Source organism: Tyto alba, unplaced genomic scaffold (genome assembly GCF_018691265.1).
Source record: "Tyto alba isolate M040663 unplaced genomic scaffold, T.alba_DEE_v4.0 Super-Scaffold_13, whole genome shotgun sequence".
NCBI lineage: Eukaryota > Metazoa > Chordata > Aves > Strigiformes > Tytonidae > Tyto > Tyto alba.
This window is the reverse complement of record NW_024881275.1, coordinates 12,124,624-12,137,351: the sequence shown is the minus strand read 5'-3', so window position 1 is coordinate 12,137,351 and position 12,728 is coordinate 12,124,624. Positions and strand designations below refer to the sequence as shown.

Genomic DNA, 12,728 nt, shown 5'->3' with positions numbered 1-12,728 from the left:
ATGTAGTGAGCATGTGTTCCATGATATGGAATATTTCACAGGCCAGTTTGGGTCAGGTGCTGTGGCCGTGCTCCCTCCCTGCTCCCTGTGCCCTTGTGCACGGGCAGGACATGGGGAGTCGGAGAGTCCTTGGAGTCTCGGTAGCAGCTGAAAACATCAGTGTGCTAGCAGCATTCTTATACCAAACCCAAAGCTAAATCCAAAACACAGCACTCATCTAGTCCCTGAAAGGGATATTAACTCTATTTCAGCCCAAACCAGGACATATTATTTGCCCTTGAGAGGTTATTTCCCAGCCACTCTCTTGTTCTTTTGCTCCCATGGTGGTGATAGATCTTTTGTCCTGTTCATCATAGTGAGGTATCTGGTCCATAATTTTTGATGTTTTCTCAGGGATTAAGGTTAAAATTCCAGTTTCTGTGTCTTCCTTCACTGCTTTGTCAGCTAGTTGATTTCCTTGTGTTACAACATCATTATCCCCTTTTTGATGAGCTTTACAGTACAGGCCACCCGTGAGGCCAAGTGGATGGCTTCCAATAGTTTCAGAATTTGCTCTGCATGTTTGATTTCGCTCTCCTGAATTGTTAGAAGTTCTCTTTCTTTCCATATAGCTCCATGGGCGTGCACTACACTAAAAGCATACTTTGAATCTGTCCATCATCTTCCCTTGACTTAATTCTAATGCTCTGGTCAAGGCTATAAGTTCAGCCTTTTGTGCAGATGTATTGGATGGCAGTGCTCTGCTTCAACAATAGAGTTTGCTGTAACAACCGCATATCTAGTCCTCCAGGTCCTGTCTTGCACAAAGCTGCTTCTGTCAGTATATAGTTCCCAATCCACATCCACCAATTGCTGGTCTTTCAGATCTCTCCTGCTAGAGTAAACCTTATCAATAGTTTGTAAGTGGTCATGTTTGGGAACACTTTCTAGATTTGAGGAGGATAAAAATATTGCTGGATTAATGATGGTGGTCATTTTCAAGTTCACATCATCGAATTCCAATAAAGCCACCTGATATTTCAACTTGCGACTTGGGGATAGACAGTGTCCCCTCTTTTGTTCTAATATGGCCATTACTGAGTGAGGAGCATATACAGTTATCTTTTGGCCCAAAGTCAGTTTCCAGGCCTCGGTAATCAGTGTTACAGTCGCGACTACCACCCTTAGATATCCTGGCCATCCTTAACTAGCTGTGTCTAATTGTTTGGAGGAATATGAAGTGGCTCTCTGTTCAGGTCCTAGGAATTGAGCTAATACTCACAGAGCAATTCCTTGCATTTCACAGGTAAACAGTCTATAAACTATGATTGGGTCAGGTAACCCCAAGGCTGCAACCCTCATCAAGGAGGCTTTGAGTCGTTTAAATGCTGCCTCACTTGCCTCATCCCATTGTAAAACATTTTAATCAGTGGTTTTCAGTGTCTGATATAGTGGTCTCACTAATAGTCCATAGTTAGAGATCCAAAGGCAACACCATCTGACCATTCCTAAAAAGGCACATAGTTCGTGTGGATTTTTAGGCTCAAGAAGTCTACAAATATCTTCTTTTCTTTCCTGACTTAAGTTTTGATGTCTTTTATAAATCTCAGATCCCAGACACAGGACAGTTTCTTTAGCTATCTGTGCCTTTTCTTTTGAGACTTGATAACTGCTCAATCGAAGAAAATATAACAAATCAATCATTATCTTAACGCACTCTTCCTGAGTCTCAGTTGCTATTAATATATCATCGACATACTGTAATAATGTCCCGTTTTGATTGCTTTTCCTCCATTGTGCCAATTCTTTCGCCTATTGACTTCTGAAAATGGTAGGACTATTTTTGAACCTTTGCAGGAGCACTGTCCAAGTCAACTGCGTTTTGCAGCCAGTTTCCAATCAAAAGGCAAACAATTCCTGACTCTGAACTCGAGGGGATGGATGCAAAAGAAAGCATCCTTTAAATCAGTTACGGTGCACCACTGTAATTTTTCATGCAGTGTGGTTAGCAATGTGTACAGGTTTGCCACTACAGGATTAGTATCTTCCAGTATTCTGTTAATTGCCCTCAGGTCCTGTACCATCTTATAATCTCTCCCATTAGCCTTTTTAACCGTCAGTATGGGAATATTATATTTTGATTCACATTCCACTAACAACCCAAATATAAGAAACTGGTTCACTAAGCGTTCAATTCATTTTCTTCCATTCTAATTGCTATAGTTGGTATTATTGCTTTTGTCTTATGGGTTTGGTTCCTGCTTTCAACCAGATCTTTATCCATTCTCTGCTTTTGATCATCCTGCCTTTCCACTTGCCCACACGACAGGGATCACATCATTCTTGACTTCAGCTGGAATACAGGAAACTATATTATCAATAAAATATATTGCTGCTGCCTCTAACTTTGATGGAGATACATTAAGAGACACTTACCCTTCATTAAATTTAACTTCAGCCTCTAACTTTTCTAATAAATCTCTTCCCAATAATGCTTTAGACTAATTTGGCAGATATAAAAACTGATGCCTTACCCAATGTTTTCCTAATTTAAACTTAAATGGTTGGAAAAATGGTTGGATTTCCCCGCCCCCTGTTACACCAATAACATTATTAGTTTTTGAACTAAGTGGTCCCTCTAGGGTGTTAAGTATAGAATGTGTTGCTCCAGTATCAATCAAAAATTCCACCTCTCCCTTCCCCAGCTGGGCTGTAACCAGAGGCTCTGCTGGGAAAGAGGTCTCCAGTCCCCTTCATGCTGTTTCTATATTCATAAGAGGACCCTGGGAGGGATGTTTTGCCTTCAGCTGAGAACATTCCCTTTTCCAATGGCCTTCCTGCTCACAATATGCACATTGTCCTAGGCCTAATCTCCCAGTTCACCCTCTCCCATGTCCTTGGCCCCTGATACCCCCTTTTGGGACATTCCAATGGGTCTGTGCCAGAGCGATGGTGGTCCAGTTACGATAAGCCTCCCAAGCTACATCCATTATTTTCCCAGGTCATACTGATCTGTCCCCTTGAGCTTCTGTACGTTTTTCTAATATCCTCTGTACACTGTCCTTTTATCAAATGACCTAATTCTCTCTTCCCTTCCTCTGATTCTGGGTTGATGGTAGTAAACTTATGTATTGCCTCTTTCAATCTTTCCAGAAAGCCAGAGGGTGACTCATTTACATCTTTTTTAATTTCATAGAGCTTTTACCAATTCACTGCCTTAGGGACTGCATTTCTAATGCCAGATAGGATCCATTTTTTGGTACTGCCTCAAAACCTGCCTCTCCTGGTCCCGGTTAGGGTCCCAGTTAGGATCAGTAGTAGGTAAATGAAAATTTACTGGACCCCACAGTCCACCCACCGTTATTTGTTGTTTTACTGCAATTCTAGTGGTGCGAATAATCATATCCCTGTCAACGCTTTCAAAAACATGATGCATCATGGCCTGTATATCCTGTCAATCAGGATCCTGCATCCAGATCAGGGTCTCAAATGTACTGACAACTTGATCAGGGTTTTCTCTATAATTTGAAAACTTGTTTCCAAGTGTTCAGTTCCGTAATAGTAAAGGGAATATTTATTGTGACAGGGCCATTATTACCCATGGCTTGCCTGAGGGGTGCTAGTATAGTTTCTCCTTGTCTCCCTCGAGTTTGCCCCACTACTGGGCTAAAAGCTTCTAAATCCTGATTCATTTCCTCCTGATGCCTGTTCTTGATCTGGGCTCCCAACACATTCACCCCTGATCCTGGCCTCTTTTTCAAATATTAAGTCTGGACAACCAAACAAGCCTATCCAATGTGCAGGACATCTTCTGAGACCAATATGGATAGGGTGTAACCTTTAAGAATGCCTTTTTAAAATCAGGGGTCTTACTGGTGTCCCGAGTTGGTCTGGGGATCTGTGGTTCCTCCTCAGAAAAAGTTCCCAATACCGCAGTGAAGGTCCCAGAGATTCACCAGATCCGTGGGAAACATGGCAGAGTGTCCCTGCTCGAGTGCCAAAATGATACTGTAAAGTTCAGTCACAACAAAACCCTCTAAGACTCAGTTTTGATGTTTAGAAGGCAGGCATTCTTTACTGTAGAGCTGGATGTACGAGGGATCCTTCTACCTATGGTGCATGCCTTACGCTGCCTCAATCAAAGCTTGTATCACCCTCTTACATACATATGCTGCAGTTACCTTAATAAAACACTTTGAATCCTAGAATATTATTTTGATTTTAATTTAAAAGTATGATTTTGATTTAACATGAAGCTACAGTAGCTATGAGAATATAAACTACCCTAAGGCCCTTAGGATTAAGCAACTAGTATGCTGTGTGCCTTGAACACTGTAACAATTGTTATGGACTCTGAATTAACACAATAGGTACTGGTTATGGAACTTGACTTAAAACAATAGGTACCAGAAGAAACTGGTTTGGTTGGGAAGATCGGCCAAAGGAGAAATGAGCATTAGCCAAAGATAAAATGAGCATGCGCAGGGATGGAGTTCAATCAGCAGACACAGTGAGGAAGACTATTGACGACCACCAGAGGACCCCCGTCCAGTATAACCATGCATGCGTTAGAGACATTTGCATATGATAATAATTCCCAGGAAATAACATGAATATGCTAATAATTGCCCTCCCTCCATTCTATTTAAATCAATCAGTAAGGATGACCAATGATTTCTGTAGAATAGGAATATAGGTAAGGTGAGGTAACTGAAAGCCAATCATTATTAAGGTCAAGGTAAACTTTATGAATTTTGTTGATCTTATGTAACTATGACTCTGCTGAAAAAGTGTATAAATATGCTGTGCTTTGTACCTGTCAGCGAACACGTCTTTGGCGGAGTTATCCCCCGTGTTCCCCAGCGCTGGAATAAAGAAGTGCCTGCTTATCTGCTGGGTGTAGATAAGTTCTTTCGCGATTGCGACTGCTAACACTTCTACCTATGGTGCATGCCTTACACTGCCTCAGTCAAAGATTGTATCACCCTCTTACATACATACTCATCAGATTTCCGGAAGGATGCTATATATTCATTACAAAGTGCTCCTGTATTAGGAGTGTGTGCTGGAGAAATCACCTATATCAGGACGCATAGGTGTTTCACAAAATTAAAGAATCATCATCAAGCTCACTATCGCAGTGAACAGCCAAAACCAGCATTCCTCACATCCCACATACAGTCACAAGAATGAAATTCACAGAATATTTACCTGCAGCAATTGCCATCTAACTTGCAAATGCTTTTTCTTAAAAAAAATAAAAAATAAAATAATAAAAAAAAAAAAGCAGGTGACACTCCCCTGGCATTTCCATTCACTGCCGCATCTGCTTTGGCATCTATGGTGTCTATCTGTGCTTTTCAGTAACACAGGATATTGTGACACTGCAGCAACAACAAAGCAGACTCAGCGAAGGGGTTTACAGTAGCAAAAGGTGAGTTCAGAGTAACACAAAACTGATCCCACTCACTCACTCATAGCCACAAGCACTAAGAGGTGTTTGTCCCAGCAGTGTGTCCTGCCTTCGGACAAGGGGACGCTGGCTAGGCAGGCAGCCATGAGCTGATGTGCCATTTGTGCCCTCGGGGAGCCAACAGTGATTCAGAAATGCTTTGTCTCCCATCCAGTCCCACCTCTGTGAGTCATCAATATTCACTCCCTGCTTTTTGTCTCTTTTGTTTATGTGCCTCGAGGCTCCAGCCCTGTTCTTTACATTCCCACCATCATCTCTTAATAGCTTGATTCTTCACTTCAGTCTGAGTACAGGAACATGGAACATGTTGTCCTTTGTTTTAGGCTGTCTTTTGCTTTCCCTATCAGGTCCTCTCCAGAAGCTGCACAAAGATGTGCTACAATTCTGATGATCTGCAAATCTAGATGCCATCAGCATTGGACATTTCCATCTCTCTCCTACTGTTCCTTGTGGTGCTTCCACACTCAGACCTGCCATTCACACCAATCTTCACATTCCTATAAAGAATTTCTACTTTTTGTGACACACAGATTTTTCAGCAGAGCAATGATTCCCTATTACAAACAATACTGAAAGATTAATTTCACTGAACCATTTTTATTACATGTAGGCCTAACTTTGGGAACAGGACAGATTTTCTGCTGACCATTGCTCACCTTCTACTGAAATTGCATTACTGTAGCCATTTCAAGGCTAGGGATGTTTTCTGTAGGCTGTAAAACAAAAAGACCCAAGACAAACAAACAGAAAACAGAGCACAGACACATGCTTGATCAATGGATTCACAAACCACTTTCCAGGTTAACAAACCAGGATTATTTTATATGTTTAGATATAAAATCATAACTGGTAACGACTACATTGTAAAAGCATATTAAAGAACTCTAAAGCATGCACAGCAGTGATGCAACATTTTTGGGGTCCAGCAAAAGTATTACTGGTCTAAGCATGTGATAGCCACCATCTCAGCTCCAAGAGCAGTACCCACTGTGCTGTAAAAGTATTTCATTGTTGCTGTCAGTGGGTTTGAACAATACATTTCTTTTGTGTATTCTCTGTATGTTTCATAAACCGTAATAATCATTACTGCAAAGAGGAAGCTATGATAAAAACTTGATAAAGGACTCCATAAGGTGATAAAAAGTCACTTTTAAAAATAATTCACTTCTAGCAAGTCCCAGGAAAAAAATTAATGCAATGCATTTTTGCCTGATATTCTTACAAAAGAACCATTAAAGCTCTTAGTGAAGTCCAATACAATATTTATTCCAATGCCCTTCAAACCCTCCTTGTCCTCTTGATATAGCACACTTCACACTTGCAAGTGGGCATAGTTAAGAATTAATAGTACTCCCACAGCTGCAGGTGGCAATACACAATAATATACATCAAGTCTGATGGTAGGCATACTTACAGAGCTTATGAAGACAATCACAGAGTCGTAAAGATAGGTGGAGCAAGACCCAGAATCATGACCAAGATAACCCTGATTAGTGATAAGGAATTTAGGAGGAGCAGACTCTGACCTCTGTCTCTAGGTAATAGATAGATAACAAAATCATAACAAAATGCCAAGGATTGATTATGTTAAGAGTGGAGTATTTGACAATCTGACAAAGTGACCAATTGACTCATTAACTTGGCAGGGTAACTAAGTTTTTAAGTGTTATAAGAGTGAACTACCTTCATTGTAATACTAAAAAACACATCCCCAGGTCAGAATGACCCCTGGCCAGGTTAAAGACACTTCCCCTGAGCTTGCATAGTGATAAAAGCATTATGTAATCTGTATTACATTTGTAGTATAATTACTAACAAATCAGTATCTAATAGGTGTGTTTGGAAAAATACTTACCTTTGATTTTTGTGTATAAAAGAAGCACCTAAACCTGCTCTTAAGGGGTGCTTGATTTGTAGAAAACTCCACAGAGCACCCAGACCTGACTGGTTTATTGCACGATGGGCATGAATCTGCTTTATGGGTAACACTCTGGTCTAGGTCATCAAGCTATAAAAGAATAAAGTTTTACATTAATCCCTATCAACTTTTTCCATAAAATCAGACACCTAGGAAAGAAGTAATGGATTGGGGAATCTCAGCTTTGCGCACTAACGATATACATAAGAAAGCAAAGATCCAGGCAGTGATCAGACACTCCGGGTGGTGAAAACCATAGCAGAGTTGCAAGAAAAGCACTTTCACACAGGTTATCACAGCTCAATCCCCAAAATCAGCACAGGGAAGGATGTTCACAATTCAGGGGGAAATGGGAGAGAAGAGAATAAGGAAGAGACAAAAACTGGGATCCCATAGTAGATACTGGCAACTGGAAAAGAAGGTCAGGAATAAAAGAGAGGACAGACAAGTCTCAGAAAACTGAGAGATTGACTGCAGGCTGAGGAGCTGGTAGTGATGGATGAAATCTGGGAACTTCACATGAAGGTAGAAGAGTAGTGAGGCTCTCAGGAGAGCATAAATCAAACCAGCAAAATTTACTTTCATTAAATAATCCCAAATAATATTTGTATCTTCTGTGGTATGGCTTCCTAGCCTGGACTGGCCCAAATCTAACCCTGACGATAAAATTGTCTGAGAAGCCTGTCAGTTAAATAAATTAATTTAAAATTTGGGGTTAGTTTAGCAGTTCATCTTACTGCCAGTCACAAGTAATTTGAAGATATGACTGTGGTACTCGTTTCCTTTTATCTCAGTTCTGAAGCAGGAACAGCTATGCTCCCAGCTAGACTGGAAGGAAAGGATATCATTAAAAGCTGAGTAAAGTGTGTATCTCAGCCATAATTAGTTTGTAGATCGGTGCTGAGGAAAAAACACCTATCACCAGAACAGCAAAGCTGTTCAGGAGATGACCATGTCACCCAGTCCCTTCCTCCAGGTCCAATTTACGCAGTCTCCTGCAGCATTTCAACACAATCTGCCAGGCACCAACATAAAGGATTTTCTAAATACTTAACAAACAAACAAGCAAACAAACAAACAAAAACCCAAACAAACTTAAAAGAACTTCTTGGTAGTAGAGACTGCCAAGGGAGTCATAATCCAGAGGCTACTTCAGGATTCCCCACACATTACAGGATTATCAAGTACCTGGGAGTGAGTATGTCCTCGAATCGTAAGTGCCTGCAAGTCTTCACAAAAGTCACCTGTTCCTCCCCTCTGGTTTAGCTATTACAATGCTTTCTCAGGAATTAGTTTTTCCTGTGGTGAAAAACAAGACAAAGGCAAACCACTCCTACTTTTGGCAGATACTACACCGCAAATACCACCCTAGAAGGAGGTCAAAGGTTGGAGGTGGGTAGTCATCACTCAGTAAAAAAACTGTGACGCCCTGAACTTTGTTACAAGGCTGTAATTCCAACAGGGGTTCGACAGTCCTGCAGGGCAAGCTCACACAGGGAGGTGGAAACAGAAGCCCAGACTTGCACGGAAACAGGTCAGCTGCCCTTCAGCTCTCAGAAACTGCACATAAAATGACAATCTGAAGAATTTATAAAATAGAATAAGAAGCTCATAGATAGGAAGGAAGACAGCACACTGCAGGTGACTTGAGCTGACAAACCAAGCCAAAACTTCATGCAGGGCCAGCTGTGATTCCCTGGTCACCACAGGGCACTCTTCAGCTTTTTTCAAGCACTCTTTCTACTTTGTCCTTGCTGAAATACAGCCCAAGCACGTACCGCAACATCAGTAAACGCAAAATTTTGTCAAAGCTGCTGCAACATACTGCAGCACACTTTTGCTTCTTAAGTTTGCAGAGATGTGCCTGTTGCTGTACCATAGAGAGAAATGTATCATCTGCTTGATTTTGCATCTGCCAAAGAAAACTCCGTTTTTCTAAAAAAGCTCCATTAAGCTTAAATTTCTAGAAAAATCCATTTAAATTAAATCCTAAACTTTTGACTACACCAAGAAAGCCATTTTGTTTTAGGGGGAAAATATAAGAAATCTCAGCTGGTATCTGATGTTGTAAAGTTACTGCACGAGCTTCAGGATTTACTAAACCCCTCATTTCTCATTACTTACCTCTACAGAGGTTTAAGCAGACTCCTCGTCTGTCCTCTCACTGCGTAGTGTAATACAATAGCCCTGTGTGCTCAGAAGGGAAATTACGAACATAATCTCAAACAGCAGCAATCTCTCTGAGGCCCCCTCCTGAATTTCTGTAATATTACAAGGGCAGATTCATCGTTGAATGAGTTCCTGCTTATAACACACACAACCAGCTTCTCCCTCAAGAGAGAGACTCACTGTTTCATCCCACACAGCATATCCAATACATACCCGTTACCTATTACCACTCTAATACATCTGCAGTATTAAAGAGACTGAGATGGACAAATGAAAAGGTATAGGGATGAGAGAAAAAAAGAGGGAAGTCAATGAGAGTCTAAGGAACTGCAGTGGAAGGGTGGAAGCGCAAAGCAGTGATCAGTACCTGTTGTATTGCTGCTTTAGACAGCAGACAGCATCTGGCAAAAGGGTCCTGAGGACCTCCCTGCTCCTGCAGCACACATCAGATCAGCATAGTACTTTTCTGTTATATTCCACAGCGAGTGAAAATGGGTGCATCTATGCAAAATGCCATCCCAGGGGTCCCAGTGCCATGATGGAGAAGCCCCCCTGCAGTGATGTACAGCCCCCAACAGATTTGCCTCTCACCACTGATCAACTCTGGTCACTTGTGTGAGCTCTGGCTGACGTTTCCTATGGTCTCTAAACAGGAGTGTCCATCTAGCCCTACCAGACAGGATGCAATACTGGACCTGTTGGTCACCAGTGCAAGTGAGCTAATGGGTGACATCAAGACTGGGGCCAGCCTGGGCTGCAGTGATCATGTAGTAGCAGAGTTTGCAGTCCTGAGGGATATAGATCAGGCAAAGAGTAAAGACAGGACCCCCAATTTTAGGAAAGCAAGCTCCCAGCTGTTCAAGGACTTAGGCAATAGGACCCACTGGGAAACTGCCCTCAAGGACAAGGAAGCAGAACAGAGCTGGCAGATCCCTAAGGCTGCTTTCCATAGAGTGGAAGAGGTCTTGTTCCCTGGGTGTAAAAGATCAGGAAAGGAAGGCAAGAGACCATCATGGATCAGTCGAGACCAGCATGGATCAGTCAAAACCTGCTGGTCAAACCCAAGGGCAAGAAGGAAATGCACAGACAGTGGAAGCAGGGACAGGTACCCTGGAAAGAGCACAGGGAGTCTGCCTGGCTGTGTAGGGATGGGGTCAGGAAGGCCAAGGTGTGGCTGGAGATGAGCTTGGGTATGGATGCAAAGAATAAGAAGGACTTCAGCAGGTATGTCAGCCAGGAAAGAAATGCCAGAGAAAGCATACCCACCTTGATGAACATGTGAGAAGTAACAGAAGAATTTTGCTTTCCCTAAAAGTAATTTCATGTTTAAACCGAATGGTTACATGTAACATTGTGGTTGCCTCCCCTGGTGAGCAGCTTCCTGTTTTGTGATAAAAAGTAGTGAAGCAGTGGAAAAGTGCAGGGAGAGACAGCCTCAAAGAAACCAAGAAAAAGGAACTGCACGGGTACAAAAAGGAAGGCTGGAACTATAAAAAGAGGCCTCTGCTGGGGGAGGAGGTGTGCCATTGCACCCAGCGCTGTATTCTTTGCTCCACTGACTTTGTCCACAATAAAACATTTTTTTTTTTTAATGTATATGGGCTTGTTTCTCACAAATATGACTGGCAAACTGGTAACAAAGACAAGGAGAAGGCTGAGGTCCTCAATATTTTTTTTGCCTCAGTGTTCACTGGCAGGGACTGGGGGAGTAAAGTCCCTCTCACTGTAAGAGAAGATCAGGTTTGTGACCACCTGAGGCACCAGAACACACAGAAGTCTATGGGATCTGACAAGACACATCGCAGAGTCTCGAGGGAAGTGGCTGATGTAGCTGCCAAGCCACTCTCTGTGATATTCAAAAATTCATGGCAGTCAGGTGAATGAAGTCCCTGGTGACTGGAAAAAGGGAAACATTGCACCCATTTTTAAAAAGGGTAGAATGGAAGACCCTGTGAACTACCAATCATGCTTTCAATCCTTAGAGATTCCAGTGAGGACACTAATGAGTTGCAAAAAGCCTGCCTCTTTTTGCACTGATTATATAATTAATTTTGTGCAGTATTAGCATGTACTTACTAAAATCAAACCCTTTCCCAATTCTTAAAATACTAACTTCATAAACCAGTGAAGCTGTACTAGTTTACCTTTGTAGAATATCTGTTTGTGACCTCAGAGCTAGGAAGGGTATCAGCTATACATTTGGTATAATGCACATTATAATACAAAAAATTCTCCTAAATAAGCTGCTAAAAATATATTTTCCTTCCTCAAATCACATGCTATATTCATTCCAACATGCTAATTGCATTTCAGGTAGATGCAACTTTTTTTTTTTATTTATTTTTTTATTCGTTAAAATTGAACACTATCATTACAATAACACATTTTACCATTACACCAAATGAAGCACCCAACCTTTAGGGCCTGTGAGGTCAAAGCTATTCTATAACACCTTAAGAAAGGGTGAAATTATCCCTCTCCCTCGTGTCATATGCAAATAGAGAACATACATGGTTATCTTTATAGTGGAAAGTGTGATAAATAACAGAAGAATTTTGCTTTCGCTAAAAGTAATTAAACAATTACTTTTATTGAGTTAGGCAAAAGCTGTTATTAAAAATTAGTGTTATTAAAATTCTGACAGTTAAGCAAGCCTTTTTTGATCACAAGTTAGGCATGTGGTTGGGCATTATGTGGAGTTGGGTTAGCAAAAGGATGGGAGGTGTCCGTTGTTAGGTATCATGTAAAGAGGAATGGAAGCCAGCAGAAAAAGGGTAAAGCAAAGAACTGATGAAGAAGAACCTGGACTTCGCCCCCAACCCCCCTCCCGACCCCTCCCAGAGGACCACTGAGACCAGGGCCAGGGAGTGGGGGGAAGGAAAGCGAGTGGACTCGCTTGGCTTGGCTGTCTTGCAGGGTTCTTTGATTTAATGTTTAAACCAAATGGTTACATGTAACATTGTGGTTGCCTCCCCTGGTGAGCAGCTTCCTATTTTGTGATAAAAAGTAGTGAAGTAGTGGAAAAGTGGAGAGACAGCCTCAAAGAAACCAAGAAAAAGGAACTGCACGGGTACAAAACGGAGGACTGGAACTATAAAAAGAGGCCTCTGCTGGGGCAGCGTGAGCCACTGCGCCCAGCGCTGTATTCTTTGCTCCACTGACTTTGTCCCCAGTAAAACTTTTTTTTTA

At 41.8% G+C, this 12,728-nt stretch overlaps 1 protein-coding gene across 8 annotated transcripts in view; it reads right to left on the bottom strand.

Moving 5' to 3' along the window:
• The window catches only part of PTGR1 (prostaglandin reductase 1), a 29,375-nt gene that overhangs the window by 15,282 nt on the left and 1,365 nt on the right, over positions 1 to 12,728 (bottom strand). For 2 of the 8 annotated variants that reach the window (XM_033001549.2, XM_033001543.2), the window contains exons 1-2: positions 9,495 to 9,557; positions 8,559 to 8,669 (exon numbers count right to left, since the gene is read on the bottom strand). The exons of 2 other annotated variants lie outside the window; for them this stretch is intronic. The gene's annotated coding sequence lies outside the window, so the exon portion shown is untranslated. Of the gene's footprint in view, positions 1 to 6,108; positions 6,166 to 6,866; positions 6,886 to 7,307; positions 7,461 to 8,558; positions 8,670 to 9,494; positions 9,558 to 12,728 lie in introns of those variants that run through there. 4 more of the 8 variants (XM_033001545.2, XM_033001547.2, XM_033001544.2 and 1 more) reach the window with 4 other exon arrangements.